Raw genomic sequence first — 23,283 nt, 5'->3', positions numbered from 1 at the left:
CTGGTAACTGCCTCTATCTGCAGCTAATGCCCATTTATCTGTGAAGCTAATGTGACGTGATATGATTCCTAAATGCACTTCCTTTGCAATATCAGGAGTCTGAGATTGACCTGTGGTAGATAAACATGGAATTACTCTAAGGAGAGGTGAGGGCATGTGGCTCTGAATATACATTACAAAAATGGAACATACAATGAGTAAAAAATCCTTTAAATATATCTCTGAGCATATGTTACACTTTAGGGCAAAATACACCTCTACCCCGATATAATACAACCCGATATAACATGAATTCGGATATAACGTGGTAAAGCAGTGCTCGGGGGCGGTGGAGCTGCGCGCTCTGGATCAAAGCAAGTTCGATATAACGCGGTTTCACCTATAATGCGGTAAGATTTTTTGGCTCCCAAGGACAGCATTATATCGGGATAGAGGTGTAGATACATTTGTGCTTGATTTATATGCCCATAAAATCTAGTTCTGATTATTTTGGACTAGGGAATTTTAAGGCTAGGATGAAATTACATTCAATGCACCACCCCTATGATGGAAAGGAGGGTGAAGAAGGTAGTTTTCTGCCACCTTTATATCCTTTCTACTCCTAGCTGTGAACTGCTGTGGCTGCTGGTGCAAGTTAAAACAATCTTCTGCCTCCACCATCACCTTGGACACACCAGTTTTGGACGTGGCCAGTTTCCTGCCTTGGACGCACTTAATATCAGATGTAGCTGTAAATGAACAGTCATGATTGTGCACTAGCTGATCATGAGTATTTAAATCGTCACAAGAAATGAAGATGCTTCAGAGTGAGTTTCTTTAGCTTAATTTACCTCCACCAAGGTTACTGAATGTTTAGTGCTCCTTGCTTTATGGTACCACCTAAGTGGCAATCACAGAAATTAATATCTGCAATACATGAGAACAGAGGTCTTGGGTGAGCGTGCACACATGCTTCATTTAATGAGATAAAAAAATCACTTCATTATAGGAGGCAGCACAACCGATCTAACGAGTTTTGCAACCCACATCTTTTGGGGGTAAAAATATGATTAGATCAATATGCACAGATTACATATGCTATACCATATTCTAAGCTTTAAAATATATGTCATTGCTGAATGGATTGAGATTTGACACATAAATACTTTTATAGACAACACTCTCATAAGAGCCACATGTTTACATACAGTAAGAGTTCAGTAATATACCTGAAGATAGAGAAATGCATACAAGTCACTCATACTCACAATCAGAACTGTCAAGGATTGTGAAAAGGGAAGCAAACCATCCCAGTACTAATATGAAAGCAATTTGTTAGGATTTCTGAAATGCCATCATAGATAAGCAATCTTCTAGCATGATTACACTTGTGCTTCAAAAGACAACCAATATGAATCTGGTGCGATGCAAAATGAGTGCAACATAATAGCTGAGCAAATATAGTAGGAGAAGAAATTGCAATTGTGAAGATACTGAGTGGTCCACTTAGGAAAAAATAATATGGCATTGTTTCTTCTCCACCTTGTTTACAAATGGGGAAACAACAAAACTGCACTGGCAAAGGACTTTTCAGAGAAAAGAGTGTTGTTACTGCTTTGTATGCTCATAGTGCTGTTACTGCCCTGAGGATAAATAAGTTGCTTTCATTTCTAGGAAAAGTCATTGCTTACCTTTTCCAGAGAGATTTTGCTCCTTTACATCAACTCATATGGCCATTTAGAGATGTATCCAACATGCCCCTAAACTGTAATTATTTCTCCATGTATATTTTGGGTAAAAATATAGTCTGGGACAGATTTTTTTTTTTTTAACATCAACCAAGAGCTGCTACAATTACTACCAGAGAGACCTTCGTTAGCCAACAGGGATTAGTGGACTCACTATGTAACACACTTAGGAAAGTGACAGACTGCTACTTGAACTGTGAGTGAGAAGGAAGGTTTTTACGTTTTAAACTTACCAAGTGAGCTCTACGATACTAAGACCTCTAGTGAGCTAGAAGCTGGGGAGCTGTAGGCAGGGGTTCTGCTAAACAGCAAAATGTTGCCAACTTGGTACAATAAACTAATTATTCAGTGGGGTAAGTGTTTGTTTTACATATCAAGTAATTTATGAACTATTAGCATATAGCAGTACTGGAATGCAGCTTCCTCCTGGGAAGACTGCAGTAGTCAGACACTCAACCAGTATGCAACAATATAGGGGATAAAACAGACATTTTGGCCAAGGACTCTGTGGCAAAACTCCCCTCTAATCTTCAGAATCTGCACAGAGAAGACTTGGGCCTCGATACTGGAACCACTTAAGTATGTGCTTGAATTCAATCCCATGCGTAGCTGAAGTTAAACAAATAGGATTACAGCCATATGCAAAAACCATAACCTTGGGTTTTTTACAGCTTCCATGAAAGACATAGTAACTGCACAGTATTCAAAGTATCTATTGCACGAGGATGGAAGTGTGAGTTGACTACTATGGGTAGGACCTGAGTAGTCATTATCTTTGTCACACCTGATGCTTAAATCACAGAGGGCCTATTTCTGTGTCTTACTCAGCAGAGTAGCACTTTACCCTATGGAAGTAATCTCATTGAGATCAGTACTGTGCAATCTTCTTTATGACTGAGATCAATTGGAGCACTTGCGTAATAAGGTGCTAGTCAGCATGAGCAAGGGTGGTAGAATGAATGGTACAGTGCTTTACTGCTCTAGGTTTTCCTTTTGGAAATGTGGACTCAGATCCTGATCAGACCACAAGTGAAAGTACATTTGGCGCAGATCACCTCCTAGTTCTCTATGGGCATGTTTCCAGAAGGCTGCCTTGTGCCATTTATCCACAGCTCTGCATGGGGAGTGTGGAATTAGGAGACCTCTCTGGTTGTGGTATGGGAGAGAAATTTGCAAGGTGCAACATACTATTTCACAATGTGGCTTTGAAGCTCTGTTGGTTAGTATTGGGGGTGGGGCAGGGCCTACCCATGGTTTTTCCTTTTCTCTGCTCCTCCCTGCTACCTTCAGGGAAGTCGATCCATAGGAAATGTTGTTGAGATGAAACTACAAAAAGTGGGTCCACAACTGCTGGAAAAAACATATTTGAGGAATCGTTATCAATGGTTTGCTGTCAAACTGGGAGGGTATACAGTAACTCCTCGCTTAACATTGTAGTTATGGTCCTAAAAAATGCTACTTTAAGTGAAACGATGTTAAGTGAATCCAATTTTCCCACAAGAATTAAAGTAAATGGGGGAGGGGGGGTTAGGTTCCAGGAAATTTTTTTTCGCCAGACAAAAGACTATATTTTATATATATATAAATATACTATACATAAATACACACACACAGTATAAGTTTTAAACAAACAATTTAAAGTAGTAGCCCTCAATCTCCCCACAACCACAGAGGCACCAATTCTGGCTAGCCCTTATGTGGGCCATGAAATGGGATGGGAGTTTTTACGCATGTCCACTCCATTCCATGTCTGAGTAAGGGCCACAGTATTGCCCAGAACTAATACAGAAACTGTCGGCCTTTACTTAAGAGAAGCTCGGGATTACAACAAGCTCAGCTTTTGGTTCTAACTTTTGAGCATTATGTATTTATTTCAGTAAAAAAAAGGAGTTAATAAAATATATTCCAAGCATAGAAACATAGTTAGGGATGATGATTGGCCTTCAGGACTATGGACTGTGAGAAAAAAATGAATCAGTGTTAGGTGAATTTCTCTAGTTAGGGGCTTTCTGGCAGTCAGGCTTAAATTGTATTGCTCCTTGGATCAGATCATGAAATAATTTACTCATGGTGCTGATTGGCCACCCCATTTTAGTGTGTCTCCATCCTCTGACTTCATGTCACTCCTATGGCCACTCATGGTCATCTCTACAATAAATGTGTCAAGATGTCCTTTCATTGCTACAACAAGCTATGAAAGAAAATGGGGTGAATTAGGGTGTCACAGATCTTAGTGAGAACCCCTTTCTAGCCACCCACAAAAACTGCTGTGTGGGGAAGCCAAGTCTCTGTGCTCTGAATTTCAAGCTCCTGGAGTCTGAATGGAGTCCAGCTCCTGTCCCAATCTCAGGGTCCCTAGGCCAGCTCTCAGGGCACATGCTTTCTGTCCCCCTTTTGAGTGCCAGAACCCATTTTGACCAGTAGCCTAGTCACTCTGAGCACAGCACTAACCCTTCATTCTTCCGCCATGCTCAAACACATCCCTCTCCAGAACTCAACCCAACACATGTGAAGCTTCTGGCTTACAGTTTAAATCCCTTGGGAGCACACAGTCACTGTGAAACAGTCAAAACACATAAACACACACACAAACTCTATTAAATCCATCAACTGTATGTTCTTTATATTTAATCATATAAAGCAGAAGAGAGCACAGATCACACAAAATAACAAAACATCCTAAACATGATGCTCCCCATTAGCTCACCCTTCCTGAGGGAGTCCTTTGGGGATCCTCAAAAAGAAGAACAGGAGTACTTGTGGCACCTTAGAGACTAACAAATGCATGCGAAGAAGTGGGCTGTAGTCCACGAAAGCTTACGCTCTAATAAATTTGTTAGTCTCTAAGGTGCCACAAGTACTCCTGTTCTTCTTTTTGAGGATACAGACTAACACGGCTGCTACTCTGAAACTTGGGGGATCCTGTGTTCCAGCAGGTAGGGCCACTCACCCCATTGCTTACCCTGACCCTGCAGCAGCCTCCGTCACCTTACTCTGGGGTAAGAAGGCTCTCTCTCCCCCTGTCCTCCCTTGTGAGACCCTTTACAGATTCCCGCTGAGATCATCTGCATCTTTTCTTCTGCTCTTTGGTAATTTTCCATTACTCTCAAACCACCTTTTCTTCACATAAGAGAAGGAAGTGTCTTCTCCCTGCTGGAGCAAACCCATTGTCCAAAAGTGTTATACTTTGTGAATAGGTTGAGTGCTGATCACTCCCCATTGTGTCTGGCCTGTCAGAGACATGACACAACTTCCTGACTCAGGGTGGATCCACATACATACAGGCTTTCCATGACACAGTAATTTCATGACACAAATTTCATAAAATCACCACAATTCAGAATGTGGTACAGACTGAACCCCCAATTTGTCCCAAGGGATTGTGTAGATCCCTTGGTGCAACTTGCAGAAATTATTAGCATCTATGACTTGTTAGAAACATCTCAGAGTTGTGGGCCAGATCCTCAGCTGCTGTCTGTTGGTGTAGCTCCATTGGATCTGACCCATTAACTGTGCCATTGATTCCTTGTTGTGAACTAGCAGATCTGGGTTGCAGACTCATGTATTATAAAGAGGCAAACCAAAGGTTGAAAAATGACTACATTCATTTTCGGAATTTTGTTAGTTAAAAGAAAAGGCAATTGACAGTTTATGTGAACTGTGGCCATTTTGGGTATATGAATTCTATTTCAGGATAAAGGCTGCCTTACAAGCCCATAAAACTTAAATGAACTAGGCCATCCATCTAGCTAATCTTTCTGTGTACTGTGCCTCTAAATGTAAACATGCAGCATATCAAGGCAGCAGAATGAGAAATTCAAGTAAACCAACTTTAATGTCATCTGTTTACCACTACAGAAAAGTGTGCCAAATTAGACTGCCATCAAGAAATGACAGCCAAAGAAACATTGTAATCTAATTTAACATATTTAATTTTCAGTAAGAGGCAGTAAAAGAATATATTTAATAGATCAGAGTTTGCAAAGTCAATGTTTTTATGAATAGCCAAGTCTTAATTATTATGCTATCCTTGCAGTCAGGACATTGAGATCCTGATCCTAAAAGGTGCCGAGCACCTTCTTGGAAGTGGCCTTAGTGAGATTTGAGGGTGCACAAAACCTTCCAGGTTAACAAGTTCAGGCCTATACTGAATTCGACAAGCTAGGCTCAATTTTCTGTATTCTTGTAGTCATAGGAGTAGTTTGACTTCTATAATTGGGGTGGGAGGGCTCCAGCCAGGCCAACGGGGCCATGTGTGTGGGGCAAATTCCATTCCTGCCTGAGGCTTGTAGTTTGGGGGAGCAATGCCCCCCATGCCCCCCCCCCCCAAACTACACCCATGCTTGTAGTCTCTTTATCCCATGCAGTTATATAAACAGTGCAGAAATATACCCTCATCTTCCCCCCAGGAATACCTCATGCATAAGGGGCTTCATGGTTGGTGTAGAGCCCCTGGAATAGCTCCACACCCTAGTCTTCGTCCCAGCCGCTGGTGCTAGAGACAAAGAGGGACAGACATGGATATGGTCACAGCACTGGCTGTCCCTCATTGACAACAACCTCTGGGTGTGATGGGCAGTCCAAACATAAAGTAAAATAGCTCTAAGGCTTAATCCCATCTCTTCCTTCCCCCACATCACCTTCCTGATTCCTGCATCAAGCTCAGGAATGGAGTAGCTGCGAATTGAGGCTTAGCTCAGAGGCTGATGGTGTAGCTAGAAGATCTTTCTTGGTAATCTGTATGTTCCTTTTTAAAAGACTTTGCTTTGTTCTTTTACTTGCTGTCTTGCTCCCTGGGTTCCTATAAATGGCTTCCCATCAAGCACTGCTGAACCTCTTTGGGAAAAAAGCAATAGAATCTTGCATCCAGAAATGGCTTTGTCAGGTAGAGTTTATTTCCCTATTGTTACTGCCTGGTAATTTCCCTGGGGCCCTGCACGTGACTGTGGATTGCTTATACAGTATGTATCTACTTACAAATCTAATATAAATGGTGTAAAATGAATTAAAAAGTGTTTCATGTGAAACCCAGCAAAAATGAAACTGTAGCTTTCCCTATTAGCAGTTGGAGGATGTGGAAAAATTTGAAACACATTCAAAAACATAGGGCTCAAACCCATTTTATGTGATGGTACTGGAATGGTTTATGAAGTTCCGAAATTCTGATCCATTAGGAGAAGGGTCTTTTCCAGCCTCTTTATCTTTTGCACCAACAACTGTGGATATCTCCGTTCCCCACTTTGGAGACACTTAGCACCATTGTGAGGGCCTGTTCCAAAGCTTGTGGACGTCAATAGAAACAATCCCATTGACTCCAAAGGGCTTTGGGTCAAGCTTTAGAAGCATAAAGACTGAAAGTGCATTGGGCTCCATGCTGTAGTGTAAGAGAGGGATGTTACTTGCATTGTTGCCTAGTGGGTTAGCTTTTTGCTGTGAATGGATACCCTTTTCTTTTTAACATTTCCTGCTTTAACAGGGCTCCTCATTTTGGTTAGAGATGGCCCTCAAGCTGCAAAGTTTGGAGTCAGATCATCTCCTCCACCATCATCTCCATCATTTGTATTATTGTATCACCTAGGAGCCCCAGTCACGCAGCAGGACCCTGTTGTGCTAGGCATTGTGCAAACACAGAATAAAAAGATAGACCTTTCCCTAAAAAGCCTACAAACCGCATGTCTTCAAAATTTGATAGTATTTGACCTGAAGTTTTGCTGGAGGCCCTTCTCTGTTTCTGATTGCTATGTTTCTAAAGGGCAAATTTCTTCCTTGGTTCTTGTCTGTGAATAAACATTTGGGGAACATTTAGATTTTCTCTGACCTTTGAGTTAACATCTCCTTTGTTCCCAAGAATTGAGACTTACTTGCCAATGGGGTGCACACAGAAGATCTTTGCATAGAAATCCTGGCTACATCATAGGCAGTGCCACAACTCCCATTGATTTCAATAGGGTCAGAATTCAACACCGTAATAATAGCTTACATTTACGTGCTGCAGGTCCTTTCATTTCAATGTATCCCTGTTCACTTTACCAGCTATATATTCCCACGTGTAGCTTCAAAAGTGTTTACCCTGAAATGTTAAAAGTTTCTGTACGTAAAGAACTTTTCAATATTTTTTTTGAAATAATAATTTTGATTCAAAGACTTCTAGCACATATTTGGTGGCTTCCTCCTTTGTTTGCAGTTGTCAGAGGACCTTGCATGTCAGAGAGGGTTGCTAACAGTCAAAAGCCTTTCCGGTTTCTTGCTGATTCCAGGGGAAGCACTTGAGACTCTTAGCTGGGTACTGTTATCACCCTGATGCCTAAGATGGGAGCTCTGTTCAGCATCAAGAATTGATGCCCTGTCTCATTGTTCACCCCAGATAAGAAGATCTCAGTTGAAGTATTCAGGCTGAGTCTGTGTTGGCAGAAGTGATCAAGGATGACATATTTGAGTGTCGTTCATTTGGGTGGAACCCATGGTAGCTATTGTTTGAGTGAATTCCCCCCTCCCCCCAGATAAACATAACTTTTTTGGACTGAGCGCCATCTAATCAGCACCTGAGGTGGTATTCATGTAAATTATCATTCATAGATTCATAGATTCATAGATTATAGGACTGGAAGGGACCTCGAGAGGTCATCGAGTCCAGTCCCCTGCCCGCATGGCAGGACCAAATACTGCCTAGACCATCCCTAATAGACATTTATCTAACCTACTCTTAAATATCTCCAGAGACGGAGATTCCACAACCTCCCTAGGCAATTTGTTCCAGTGTTTAACCACCCTGACAGTTAGGAACTTTTTCCTAATGTCCAACCTAGACCTCCCTTGCTGCAGTTTAAACCCATTGTTTCTGGTTCTATCCTTAGAGGCTAAGGTGAACAAGTTCTCTCCCTCCTCCTTATGACACCCTTTTATATACCTGAAAACTGCTATCATGTCCCCTCTCAGTCTTCTCTTTTCCAAACTAAACAAACCCAGCCTTCCTTCATAGGTCATGTTCTCAAGACCTTTAATCATTCTTGTTGCTCTTCTTTGGACCCTTTCCAGTTTCTCCACATCTTTTTTAAAATGCGGCGCCCAGAACTGGACACAATACTCCAGCTGAGGCCTAACCAGAGCAGAGTAGAGCGGAAGAATGACTTCTCGTGTCTTGCTCACAACACACCTGTTAATGCATCCCAGAATCATGTTTGCTTTTTTTGCAACAGCATCACACTGTTGACTCATATTTAGCTTGTGGTCCACTATAACCCCTAGATCCCTTTCTGCCGTACTCCTTCCTAGACAGTCTTTTCCCATTCTGTATGTGTGAAACTGATTTTTCCTTCCTAAGTGGAGCACTTTGCATTTGTCTTTGTTAAACTTCATCCTGTTTAACTCAGACCATTTCTCCAATTTGTCCAGATCATTTTGAATTATGACCCTGTCCTCCAAAGTAGATGCAATCCCTCCCAGTTTGGTATCATCCGCAAACTTAATAAGCGTACTTTCTATGCCAATATCTAAGTCGTTGATGAAGATATTGAACAGAGCCGGTCCCAAAACAGACCCCTGCGGTACCCCACTCGTTACGCCTTTCCAGCAGGATTGGGAACCATTAATAACAACTCTCTGAGTACGATTATCCAGCCAGTTATGCACCCACCTTATAGTAGCCCCATCTAATTTGTATTTGCCTAGTTTATCGATAAGAATATCATGCGAGACCGTATCAAATGCCTTACTAAAGTCTAGGTATACCACATCCACCGCTTCACCCTTATCCACAAGGCTCGTTATCCTATCAAAGAAAGCTATCAGATTGGTTTGACATGATTTGTTCTTCACAAATCCATGCTGGCTATTCCCTATCACCTTACCACCTTCCAAATGTTGGCAGACGATTTCCTTAATTACTTGCTCCATTATCTTCCCTGGCACAGAAGTTAAACTAACTGGTCTGTAGTTACCTGGGTTGTTTTTATTTCCCTTTTTATAGATGGGCACTATATTTGCCCTTTTCCAGTCTTCTGGAATCTCTCCCGTCTCCCATGACTTTCCAAAGATAATAGCTAGAGGCTCAGATACCTCCTCTATTAGCTCCTTGAGTATTCTAGGATGCATTTCATCAGGCCCGGGTGACTTGCAGGCATCTAACTTTTCTAAGTGATGTTTAACTTGTTCTTTTTTTATTTTATCCGCTAAACCTACCCCCTTCCCATTAGCATTCACTATGTTAGGCATTCCTTCAGACTTCTCGGTGAAGACCGAAACAAAGAAGTCATTAAGCATCTCTGCCATTTCCAAGTTTCCTGTTACTGTTTCTCCCTCTTCACTAAGCAGTGGGCCTACCCTGTCTTTGGTCTTCCTCTTGCTTCTAATGTATTGATAAAAAGTCTTCTTGTTTCCTTTTATTCCCGTAGCTAGTTTGAGCTCATTTTGTGCCTTTGCCTTTCTAATCTTGCCCCTGCATTCCTGTGTTGTTTGCCTATATTCATCCTTTGTAATCTGTCCTAGTTTCCATTTTTTATATGACTCCTTTTTATTTTTTAGATCGTGCAAGATCTCGTGGTTAAGCCAAGGTGGTCTTTTGCCACATTTTCTATCTTTCCTAACCAGCGGAATAGCTTGCTTTTGGGCCCTTAATAGTGTCCCTTTGAAAAACTGCCAACTCTCCTCAATTGTTTTTCCCCTCAGTCTTGATTCCCATGGGACCTTACCTATCAGCTCTCTGAGCTTCCCAAAATCTGCCTTCCTGAAATCCATTGTCTCTATTTTGCTGTTCTCCCTTCTACCCTTCCTTAGAATTGCAAACTCTATGATTTCATGATCACTTTCACCCAGGCTGCCTTCTACTTTCACATTCTCAACGAGTTCCTCCCTATTTGTTAAAATCAAGTCTAGAACAGCTTCCCTCCTAGTAGCTTTTTCAACCTTCTGAAATAAAAAGTTGTCTCCAATGCAGTCCAAGAATTTGTTGGATAGTCTGTTCCCCGCTGTGTTATTTTCCCAACATATATCCGGATAGTTGAAGTCCCCCATCACCACCAAATCTTGGGCTTTGGATGATTTTGTTAGTTGCTTGAAAAAAGCCTCATCCACCTCTTCCACCTGGTTAGGTGGCCTGTAGTAGACGCCTAGCATGACATCTCCCTTGTTTTTTGCCCCTTTAAGCCTAACCCAGAGACTCTCAACACTTCCGTCTCCTATGTCCATCTCTACCTCAGTCCAAGTGTGTACATTTTTAATATATAAGGCAACACCTCCTCCCTTTTTCCCCTGTCTATCCTTCCTGAGCAAGCTGTACCCATCCACACCAACATTCCAATCATGTGTATTATCCCACCAAGTTTCAGTGATGCCAACAATGTCATAGTTGTATTTATTTATTAGCACTTCCAGTTCTTCCTGCTTATTCCCCATACTTCTCGCATTTGTATATAGGCATCTAAGATACTGGTTTGATCTTTCCTCCCAGTTTTTTCCTGACTCTCCTTTCTCTCTGCCAATATAGCCCACACTCCCTCTTGTTTCCGACTCATTTCCCCGGTCTCCATGTTCCCCACTTACCTGTGGGCTTTGCTCACCTGTCCCCCGTCGAACCTCGAATTATAATAGGACCAATGAGCAATTTTGGACCGTCATTGCCAGTCAATGAATATTCATAGTAAAGAAGCACTTTTATTGATGCCACAGTAGCTGAAAAGCTACAACTTCTGAAGAGAACAAGGCAGTGATTTCAATATTTAGGGCTAGCTTCTGAGTGCTGATATATATTAACTTCAGTTAGAATTGGGTGCATGTACCTGAGGGAAGAATTTGGCTTTTGAACAGCATACACTTGTCTTTGGGAATGTGAGCAATATGACATAACTGCTCCAAGGGTGTAACCATTTTAAGGCTGGAGTTTGGGAATTTTAGTGACTAGATGAGGCACATCCTGGAAGGGTCAGGTGACATGGCATCATGTGATTTCCTTTGGCACTATATAAAGTGCAACTTTTGGATTAGTCAGGTGCCTTTCTGTGGCAGCCAGGAAGAGGCCTGGACTGGCTGAGCTCCTAGTGTAGAGAGAGCAAATAATGATACAAAATTACTAAAGATAGTTAAGACCCAGGCAGACTGCGAAGAGCTAGAAAAGGATCTCTCAAAACTGGGTGACTGGGCAACAAAATGGCAGATGAAATTTAATGTTGATAAATGTAAAGTAATGCACATTGGAAAGCATAATCCCAACTATACATACAAAATGCTGGGGTCTAAATTAGCTGTTACCACTCAAGAAAGAGATCTTGGAGTCATTGTGGATAGTTCTCTGAAAACATCCACTCAATGTGCAGTGGCAGTCAAAAAAGAGAACCGAATGCTAGGAATAATTAAGAAAGGGATAGATAATAAGACAGAAAATATCATGTTGCCTCTATATAAATCTATGGTAAGCCCACATCTTGAATACTGTGTGCAGATGTGATTGCCCCATCTCAAAAAAGATATTTTGGAATTGGAAAAGGTTCAGAAAAGAGCAACAAAAATGATTAGGGGTATGGAATGGCTTCCGTATGAGGAGAGATTAATAAGACTGGAGCTTTTCAGCTTGGAAAAGAGACGGCTCAGGGGAGATATGATTGAGGTCTATAAAATCATGACTGGTGTAGATAAGGAAGTGTTGTTTACTACTTCTCATAACACAAGAACTAGGGGTCACCAAATGAAATTAATAGGCAGCAGGTTTAAAACAAATAAAAGGAAGTATTTCTTCACACAAGGCACAGTCAGCCTGTGGAACTCCTTGCCAGAGGATGTTGTGAAGGCCAAGACCATAACAGTGTTCAAAAAAGAACTAGATCAATTCATGGAGGATAGATGCATCAATGGCTATTAGCCAGGATGGGCAGGAATGGTGTCCTTGCCTCTATTTGCCAGAAGCTGGGAATGAGCAACTGGCAATGGATCACTTGATGATTACTTGTTCTGTTCATTCCCTCTGGGGCACCTGCCACTGGCCACTGTCAGAAGACAGGATACTGGGTTAGATGGACCTTTGGTCTGACCCAGTAGGGCTGTTCTTATATTCTTATGAGCTGGAGAGGAAGCTGCAGGAGAAAGTTTAGCAGGAGGTCTTGCTGGGGAAGCACAGCATAGCTACGATACAAAGTTGACTGTGAAGCCCTGATGTGAGAATGACTCACTCTGAGCCTAGGAAAAAAGGACCAGACAGGACTCAGAGAACCTGGATATGAGAGTGAAGAATGAATACTTTTTGTTCAGTTATATTAATAAAACAGACCCCCAAAACAGTGACTTGTGTTATGCCCAGAGCACCAAACTCTCTAAGTAACCTCATCCTGGCTTCTTTTTGTGCATGCCAAACCACCCACTCACACGATGGTCTCGATCTTGAAAGCATTTGCAAATGCCATTTTCACTGAATTTGTGTGTGCAACATTCTCTGGCACATCTCCCTCATTGGATTAAACTGGCTATTAGCCTGCTCTCTTAGTTCTGTAATTCCCCTACAGGCTTTCCTAGTCAGTTAGAACTGACCTCTTTAAAGGTGTTCCAAAGTCATCATCTTCTGGTTTCATGTTCCGACTCCCAGCTTCTTTAGGGTAACTCTGGTGTTTCGTCAGAGTAGCTAAGGATTTGCAGGAAATGCAGTTTGGATTCCCCGCTTTGAAGACTACACAGATGCTCCATAACTCCTGAAATTTTCTTTCTTACACACTTTAAATTCTTCCTTCATTTCAGTTAATGGGAGCTAACAACCAGCAGTACTTTCTCCATAACTATCCCACTCAAGGATAGCCAACACGCACACTGAACAGTGTGAAAAAGCTATGTACAAAGTTACATACACACAAATGGAGACCACATTTTGAAAATGTCATCCTTATTATCCAGTGCTGATGTGACCAACTGGCTTGATTTCTATGGCTCTTTCCTCTCTATTGGTTCAACAGAGGGTTCAATTTTCAGCTGTGTCAGAGACTTCCTATGTGGCCCTGGGCAACTCACTTAATTACTCTGGCCTGGATCTTAGCCTCTGTGCCGTATCTTCACATCTGTAAAATGGGGATAATGCTTCCTTTCTCTCACTCTTTGTCTGGTCTATTTAGACTTCAAGCTCTTCAGGGCAGGGACTGTCTCTTACTATGTGTTTGTGCAGCAGCTAGCACATTTCAATTAGTCACTACTGAAATATCACTTATGAGAGAAGAAAAAATATATTTGGCTAGGCATTTTTCACTATGATGATTGCCTTTCCATCTGGTAAGTAAATCTGAATATTTTATGCATTTCCGTAGTACTAACCTTCTAGCCCACCCTTGGGTTACTTTTATACATCTGTTCTAGTTCCTTGTGATTCCCTGGCAATCCTAACTCTAATTACTATGGCTGAATTACTGAAAAAGATGTATAGGGTGAACAGAATTAAACTATGAAATATCCCCCTGGGTTCTGGATAGGAAGAGAGTTTCTTGTTCTTCCTTGGTTGTTGCATGTCCTCTGAACAGTCTGCTATATGGTTAGACAATTTGTCTATGACTAGACTAGACTAGACAATTTGCACTTAGAATATTAGCATATATAAAAGATTCATGAGTACCCAACTACATAATATTAGAGTGAAAGAAATATTGGAATTTCCAAGCCATGGGGAATTCTTATGTTTCAACATTTTGTTTTTGGTCTGACAACAAAGGGTTGAAATATCAAAATTTGTCATACAATGAAAAGTTCCAAAAAAATTCAATTTGAAAATGGTGAAACATTTTGTTTTGGCATTTTTGATTGAAATGAAACATTTTGATAGACCCAAATGTGTCATTTCAAGTCAGTTCAACATTATATAGTGCATTTTCCTATGGTGGTACAGTACCCCTGGAAGTTGTAGTGCAGGTGCTTGATACTCTCCCACTACCTCCGCTATAGTTCAGGCTGCCACTTGGCTCTAGTTGAGCTTAGTGCAAGGCACACTTCTTTGACCTGCCTTCTCTAACAAAAACTCGGAACAGCAGGCACACAAAATAACAAAAATAAACAAGACAATCCCACCCAGAAACAAAAACCTGCCAGAACAAAAGACTATAATGTGCACACAGTTCTCCCCCTGGGAACAGGATGAGAGAGACTATGTGCAGTGTTTCACAGCATACAAACAGAGAAGTAGATAAAAACATAAATATTATTCCTGGAAGGTTGCAATGTAATACTACGTTATTTCTTAGAATTCAGAACACACAATAACACAAAAACAGAGGGAAACAAAACAGGCTGCTCCCTAAAACAGAGAGGCACAACTCACCCCACCCTGTTTTTAGTTGACTCTTTTCAGACTGATGACTGTGTCTGCTCCACGCATTACTACAAAGCCCTCTAGTCTGCAAGCAGTACTCAGACCGCGTCCTCTGCACATGCAGTCTTAAAGTGATAGCTTGAAATTCCAACATAGTCCTCAATACTTCACAAAATGAACCATACAGGACATATATTAGTTATGTGACGTGATGAACTGCTGGAAGGAGCTCAGGTACTATAGATATGAATGTGGTATAAGAATCTAGAATAGGATCTCTTTGTAAGGATTCTAAATGTTTATGGCAACTCTGTATAGGGATTCATAACATCCTTGCTATACCCTATTAAAAAAAATCCTCCAATAAAACAAATGTGGATTTCCACTCTCCTTTAGAATGAATTTACCATGAATGGGAGTCATTAATTCATTTTAGACGTGAGTGCCACGCTTACCACTTAAGCAAAAGGAGCTGGCTGACAAAACCTTCCATATTATGGTTAATTGCATGCACCACTACTACATAAAATTCATGTGAGGCTCCTGGATGTTTGGCAAATCCATTGTTGATCTGTTTTCCAGCCTCACAGTCTCCCTGCATATTATATTATTACTTACTTATTTGTAGGTGATTGTGTTTTTAAAAGTGCATAATTGCCTACATAGCCCAGTGCAGTAATACATTGAAATAAATATATAAATGCTTTCTCCTTGCTAGTAAATACAATGGAAGCTTTATGAGGTGCAGCTACCCTTCTAACACTTTGGGGGAAAGTGTCATGTTACAATCTGACTGTAACATAGCCCCCAAGAATTTTCTAATGCTCCTACATACAGACTACTGTCTAAAAGATGTGGTTTGCTACTCTTTGCAAAGATCCAGTGCATAGTATAGAGAAGATGCAGAATACTTTCTGCATGGTAGGAAGGGAATAACTTAGTCTTCGCTTTTGTTCCTGTTAGTGAGATGATAGATCAGAGAGATCTCAGAAACAATCACAAATACTTTTCCAGTCTAGGCAAAACAAGTGGATTCAAGCTCATTGACGTCAATGGGCATCTTTCCATTGTCTTCTTCAGACTTTGGGTTAGGCTTCAAGGGCAATTTTTCTTAAGTTTCATTGACTTTCCATTAGTCTTAGGCGTCTAAGTCACTTTTTAAAATGGGATATAAGCTCCGAGGTCACTTAAGCACTTTTGGAATTTTTCTCTTATCATTCTCTTTGATCTCAGTTGGAACTGGATTAGGGCACTCTTCTTAGGCAAAATTAAGTTGGTGTTATATCATGCTAGCAGCAAATGCCTCATGCCACCAAGCTCAGAAATTGGTTCAGATATGGCATTCGTCCATAGGAATAATTTCACCTAATGACTTGCCAACAGTATTTCCTGTAGTAACTGAGTTTTTAGTAGAGGTCTCTGAGTCCTGACCATGCCCAGCTTATTAAATCTAATTTGCTGTCTAGCTCAAGCTTCATTAGCTATTGTAACACAAGCCTGGTACTTAAGTAAATGAATTGATAATTATTTCTAATGTGCAGCAAAGTATTTACAGGAAATGTGAATTGTTTTCTTTATTGTTGCTAAAATGGCATTCAAGAAATTTAGCAGGCACTAATTTAAATTAGGAGGATATGATTCAGGAATAATAAAATACATGAATAATAATGTTCTGTTGGTAGTAAAATAACGGTTTGCACTGAATCCTTGAACAATCTTTATTTAGATTTTGATGTGCTTTTTCCATCTAAAATATTATTTAGTATGACCTGTTAATTTGATTAATACCTTTTATACAGTGTTTTTAATTTGATGTTCCCATTTTAGGCACAATACTTAGCTCTCTTATTCATAAAAATGAACTAATTTTTAAAAATGTAAGAACTAATTTAAGGCCAATGCTTTTACCAGACCATTTCAGAGACGTGAATATGCCCGATTTCCAGTGATTTAACAATAGCATTAACTTTTGTTGGACAGGCAAATTGGGTGACGATGTGTGGCTCCTATAGGTCATAGTACAGCAAAGTACATGAACATGTGTGTAAATTTAAGCGTGTCTTTGAAGTCAATGGGACCACTCACATGCTTAAATCCATGCATGTGCTTAAGTGCTGCATTGGATCAGGGACACAATTTCCACATTAAGTAAGGCGGTAGAGGCGTTTAGTGAAGTGCACTGAGATTTATTATAATTGTGAATGAATCTGGGTTTTGGAAAGTGTCAGCCTTTACAACTTCCAGGACTTGAATTTTCTCCATCATGATGAGAATGGCACAAAACAGCCTTTCCTCAGTAGGCTAATTAATAATTTTGGCTGTCCTCAAAAGCTTTCTTAGTTCAGTTCAGATAAGGTCCTAAACATCTGTATGTTTAACTGAACCTTAGCCAAATTTATCAGAACTTTCTAAGCCTCCCAAATATCCCATCCTTCTCCTTCTACCATCCCAGCGCCTTACATCAGTATTTCCAAAAAGATGCCTATACCTAGATCCCATCCTCTCCTGTATGATCAACTCTTGATAAATCTCCAAGGGCCTGTCCAGCAACCTCTTTTATCTCTTTGCTTATAGTTTCCCCATTTGACACCATTCTCTTTACTCTTCCTGCCTTCCCATTCCCTCTCTAAGCTGGTGGAGTGGTTTCACCAGCCAAGGAATAGAAAAAAGCCTCCAAACCTCACTCCCTTTAAGGACCTTTTCTAAGGGTTTGTGTATTAGCTGTCGAACAGTCCAATTCAATTTTATTATTAAATTACATATGACATATGTCTTGTGCAAACACCAAAAGAAAAACATACACAATCTAAAATGACACCAAAGTCTCTATAATACATTTAATACATAAAAATGTCACTCAGAACTTAGTAAAAACTCTCTTCTTCAGCACAGCATTAAAAGGGCAAAAATTGCCACAGATTTAATTACTACTAGGGATTAAGAAAATACTAAAAAAAAATTGAGATGGTGATAAAGATTCTTTTTTATATAAAAGAGGTAAAATCCAGTGCAGTCTCAGAAACTGGAAAATTCTACAGTCCAAAGGATAATGAGGTAGCTCTTCCAATGCTTGAGATTTACATGTGCAAAAAAAACAGATGTAAAGGACTTTTCCATATCTACCTTTAAGGACAGAAGTTTCCATGGTTTGGAATCTTAACTGAGTATAAGCCTTATATAAATGAAGATTTGAAAACTCATTCAAATATAGTTCAAAAACATGGGCCATCTTCAAAGCAGAAAACCAAAAAGGCAAACATAGAATCGCAAATCATAGCCAGATCTTTTTGTTGGGTAATCTCTGTCACTCTCTGTTTGGTCAGTTGATTACATTGATTAAAAGATATTGAGAAAAAAGTGAGTAATAGAAATAGCCAACCTACTTATAATAAATTGAAGGGTCTTATACCATGGAAATAAGGAGTACACAGGTTGTTCCTCCATCTCCTGAAGGCAAAAATGGGGCAAAAGAGTACAGATCTTAGAACAAAATTTAGGAAAAGCAATACAAGCTCTACTACTTACAGAAAAAATACTTAAATCAGCATTTTAAAACAAGGCAGAGGTAAAATTGGGTCCTGAATGATGGAACTTTATCCCTAAATAAGTAAAAGCAGATACTTATTGTACAAAGTGGCATTCTATCTTCCACTCAATTTGAGAAGCGTGTGACGGGTTTGGTCACAGAGACCCCCTTGGGACTATTACCTGATGTGTTGAAACTACCTCTGAGCCCGTTTTCCCTGTCAGCTTGGGACTCCAGAACCCTGCCTTTTTGAGCCAGTCATGCTAGTCTGCTGCAACACAGACCCAGGTCTGGTCCACGCCCCCAAAGCTGCAGACTTTAACCAAAAACTGCCCAGCAAGTCACCTATCTCCAGTACCCAGACACCCAGCTCCCAATGGGATCCAAACCCCAAATAAATCTGTTTTACTCTGTATAAAGCTTATACAGGGTAAACTCATAAATTGTCTGCTCTCTACAACATCGATCGAGAGATATGCACAGCTGTTTGCTCCTCCAGGTATTAATTATTTACTCTGGGTTAATTAATAAACAAAAGAGATTTTATTAAGTTTAAAAAAGTAGGATTTAAATGGTTTCAAATAATAACAGACGGAACAAAGTGAGTTACCAAGCAAAATAAAACACACAAGTCTAAGCCTAATACATTAAGAAACTGAATACAGGTAAATCTCACCCTCAGAGATGTTCCAATAAGCTTCTTTCACAGACTAGACTCCTTCCTAGTCTGGGTCCAATCCTTTCCCCTGGTACAGTTCTCGTTAGTTCCAGCTCAGGATTGGGGATTTCTCATGACTGGCCGCCACCTTGGTTCTGTTCCACCCCCTTTTATATCTTTATAAGGTGGGAATCTTTTGTCTCTCTGGGTCCCTATCCTCCTACTAAAAGGAAAAGCACCAGGTTTAAGATGGATTCCATTATCATGTGACATGTTCACATGTTCTGTGAGATCCCAGCCTACATTCTTCCTGGGCTGACTCACAGGAACACAGGAAGGTTGCAAGTAAACAGAGCCATTTACAACTAATTTTCCTAGTTAATGGGAGCCATCAAGATTCCAAGACACCATTAATGGCCCACACTTTACATAGTTACAATAGGACTTCAGAGTAATACTTCATATTTCTAGCTTCAGATGCAAGAATGATACATTCATACAAATAGGATGAACACACTCAATAGATTATAAGCTTTGTAATTATACCTTACAAGAGACCTTTTGCATAAAGCATATTCCAGTTACATTATATTTACACTCATAAGCATATTTCCATAAACATATGGAGTGCAACATCACAGAGTGTTCTTCCTGAAAATCTTGACCTTAGTCTTATAATTGAGAACTAGGTTTTAAGAATTACAATAATAGGAAAAATGAGATAATAACCATCAGAGGCCTCTGGGCATTGACAATAAAACAATCAAGTCATTGGCATATAACAACACTGGGATGGATTTAGCCTTAATTTATGGCTTAGAGAAATTTTCTTCCTTTAAAGCATCCACCATATCATTAATATATAAATTAAACGAAGGAGGCACTAGAAGGCATCCCTGGTGTATGCCTGTAGAAATAGGAAAAATGTTAAAACATTCTCCAAACAGTCTGAAAAACAAAAAAACAAATCAACTGAAAACTATTGGGAAATAATCCCACAGAATCTTTCCTCACTTTAGCCAGCCAGGAGAGAAAGGCCACACTTCTCCTTTATGTTATACTCTGCCCTGAGCAGCCATGTGACCCACGAGCACTTGTTAACCCTTTACAGAATGCAGCACATATACTTTGTCACACCCTCCCTAATTCCACAAAGCTTCCTTTTTCTTTGGTGATATTTCCATAAATGTGTCAAGATTTGCTGAGTAATCCTAAATCATTATAGCTCCAAACTTCCAACTACTCCCTGACCCCTGAGGAGCTCCAGAGACCATGAGATATGAAGACAACAGAAGGTTTAGAAGAGACTGCTGAAAATGGTAAGGCCTCACCAATGAATTGTGCAAGATTTCAGCAAAGGTAATGGAAGCAAATGAACTGTTGATTGGAGAGGGAATTACTTATTCAAGCATTTCAAGTTTGGGTTTAATTCCAATATTTTCAGCTACGGTTCAGAAGAAATTTCATTTTTTTAAATTGATTTGCCTATCCCTACAACTCAGTGTACTGTAATCATACATTGTTTTTCATTTCACATGCTACTTTCTCCCTTGTCAACCAACATGTAATTTAAACTGTTCCGTGTGATTTCATATAGAGGAATTTAGAAAGTTGCATGAAACATAGCTGCAAAATATAAATGTTTCACTACACTGAAGCTAAAGTGTCATCATGCAGCTCCCACATTCATACTCTTTTTGTGTGTGTGTGTGTGTGTGCGTGATTCAGTGCTTGAAACTATATTAAACAGAATGTTGAATTTGAGGTTCAAACCCAAAAAGATAAATCTTCAGAATTTAGAAATCTTCTGTCTTCCTATATAAAGACATGGTTTTATTCTCATTGAAGGAGTTTGATCTGGTCCTAAATGCATATGATACATCTTAATTACACTGCTATATCCTACAATCCATTTTTCGCCTAATTATTGTATTCCTCCTATAGAAACCCATGGGGGGGGGGGGTTCCAAAAATCTATATCACACTCTGTTAAATTTCTGTAATCTCTATTTCATTCAACTGGAGCTGCAGCTAGTGGTTGTGCAGGCATTAGAAATAACTGAAGAACTGTCAGACATCAGAAAAAAATATGTTTTCTCCTTGATAAGAAATGGGTGTCAGGAATGTTGCTGGTCTGCCTCTGCGAACCTCTCCTCCCTCATGTATTGATGTGTGTGTTTTCATTGAACACACTCACTTGAGTTAAAATAATATCATCAGTGTAGGTCACAGTCTGTATCTGGGCATGTGGAGGGAGATACATTCTTGCTTCATGCTACAGTAGTCAGAGGAAACAAAGACAAAGTTCAAAGTCTGAGTGCTGTTGAAACTCATGGCTCCTGTATCGTGCATATGCTTCACAGATGCTGAGTCACTGAAGCCTCTGGAGACTCACAAGCAACGGCACACCAGGGTTTTGCTCACTAGAGCCTCAAGTGATGTGACACTGTTGAGATGATGGTATCTACAGAAAGTATGAAAATTGGGGACTGATGACCTGAAAACTTCACTCCTCCAATGTGAACAATCTTATTCACTGCACACATTGTGGCTTATAATACAGTTGCTGGGTTATAGATAAAATTTTGCTTTTCAAGAAAATGCCTGCAAAAGCCTGCTATCAGGCAAGTGACCTTTCTTACGGTTGATATGATTGAAGTTCACAGCATCGTAGGTCATTATATTTCCATTTTATTTAAATTAGAGCAGTGTAGTTTATAACCTATGAAGATCTCATGCTAGAAAACTGAGGGTTTAGCCTCAGAGAAAATACACATCATTTTTTCATTTCCTTACTCTAGTGCTGTAGGTGGTCAGTTCCAATTGCTGGGTTTGGCACTGGGGGTTTGTTTAGTTTGAAGCCAAGTAAAACAGACAGTGGATAGCTAAATTGAAAAACTGAAATTAATATGCTAAGTATTATGGTGCAGTTTATATGATCTCAGCATTCCCAAGAGTTATGTATTATAGCTGCATTGTTCTTTGAAACAGATTGATATGAACCAGAAATGATTAAAGGGCAGGTAGAAACATTAGACTTTACTTTTGGAAGAAAAAAAGACCTTTAAAAACATTACAAAGCTAATCTAGTCGAGGAAGATGCTAGTGCAGAAGTATGTTAATGCATCTGATGGCGACTATGAATTTCCATACTGGCATAGCAGATTGTATCATAATTCACAGTAGTTTCAGGATTGCAAATGGCTTCTAGGTTTTAGTTTACCAATGAAAGACAACTTTCTTAGCAGGAAAAAGAGAGAGGAGAAAAAGAACACAGAGCGAAGAAAGACATATTTTAATATCATTAACTTGTGTCATGAAGTTGGAGCTACATAATTATGGCTATATCCAGTGGAACCAATGATATACTGTAGAACAAAATAATAAAGGAAAATTGATCAATGCAGTAGTTATTTGTAAATACAGAATAGCCTCTCTACAAATGAAGCGAATGGTGTTATGTAGCAGTCCACTGGATACTCTTTAAGACGTGAGCTTCTATCAAATTAGTGTTGTGTGATGATATGTGCAGCAACCTTCATATTATTCAGGCTGTGTCTTGGGCCTTCCTGCTGCTAATGAGTTTTATAAAATATTGCACAGTTTGTCTTGAGCTGCGAGAGATTGCAAAAAGGCATCCGGTAAGCAAAGCTCTGTGTTATAATTTAACATGTTTTGAGGGCAAGATCCTCAGCTCCTGAAAACTGGGCTAGCTCCACTGACTCCAAAGGACTCAGAAGATTTATACCAGCTGATGATCTAGACCTGATTTTCTATCACTTGTAAGCTCTATTACTCGCCTCTGGCACTAACTTTGGTTCCAACAAACAGCATTCCAGGAATCCTCTTAGGCCTGATCTACACTGGGGGGGGGGGGGGGGGAGGATCGATCTAAGTTACGCAACTTCAGCTACATGAATAACGTAGCTGAAGTTGACATACTTAGATCAACTTACCGTGGTGTCTTCACCGTGGTGAGTCGACTGCTGCCATTCCCCCGTCGACTCCACCTGTGCTTCTCCTGTACTCCACCTGTGCTTCTCACCGAGCTGGAGTACAGGAGTCGATGGGAGAGCATTTGGGGATCAATTTATTGCGTCTAGACTAG

Source organism: Malaclemys terrapin, chromosome 9 (genome assembly GCF_027887155.1).
Source record: "Malaclemys terrapin pileata isolate rMalTer1 chromosome 9, rMalTer1.hap1, whole genome shotgun sequence".
Lineage (NCBI taxonomy): Eukaryota > Metazoa > Chordata > Testudines > Emydidae > Malaclemys > Malaclemys terrapin.
The sequence above is the reverse complement of the archived record's forward strand: the minus strand, read 5'-3'. Positions refer to the sequence as shown.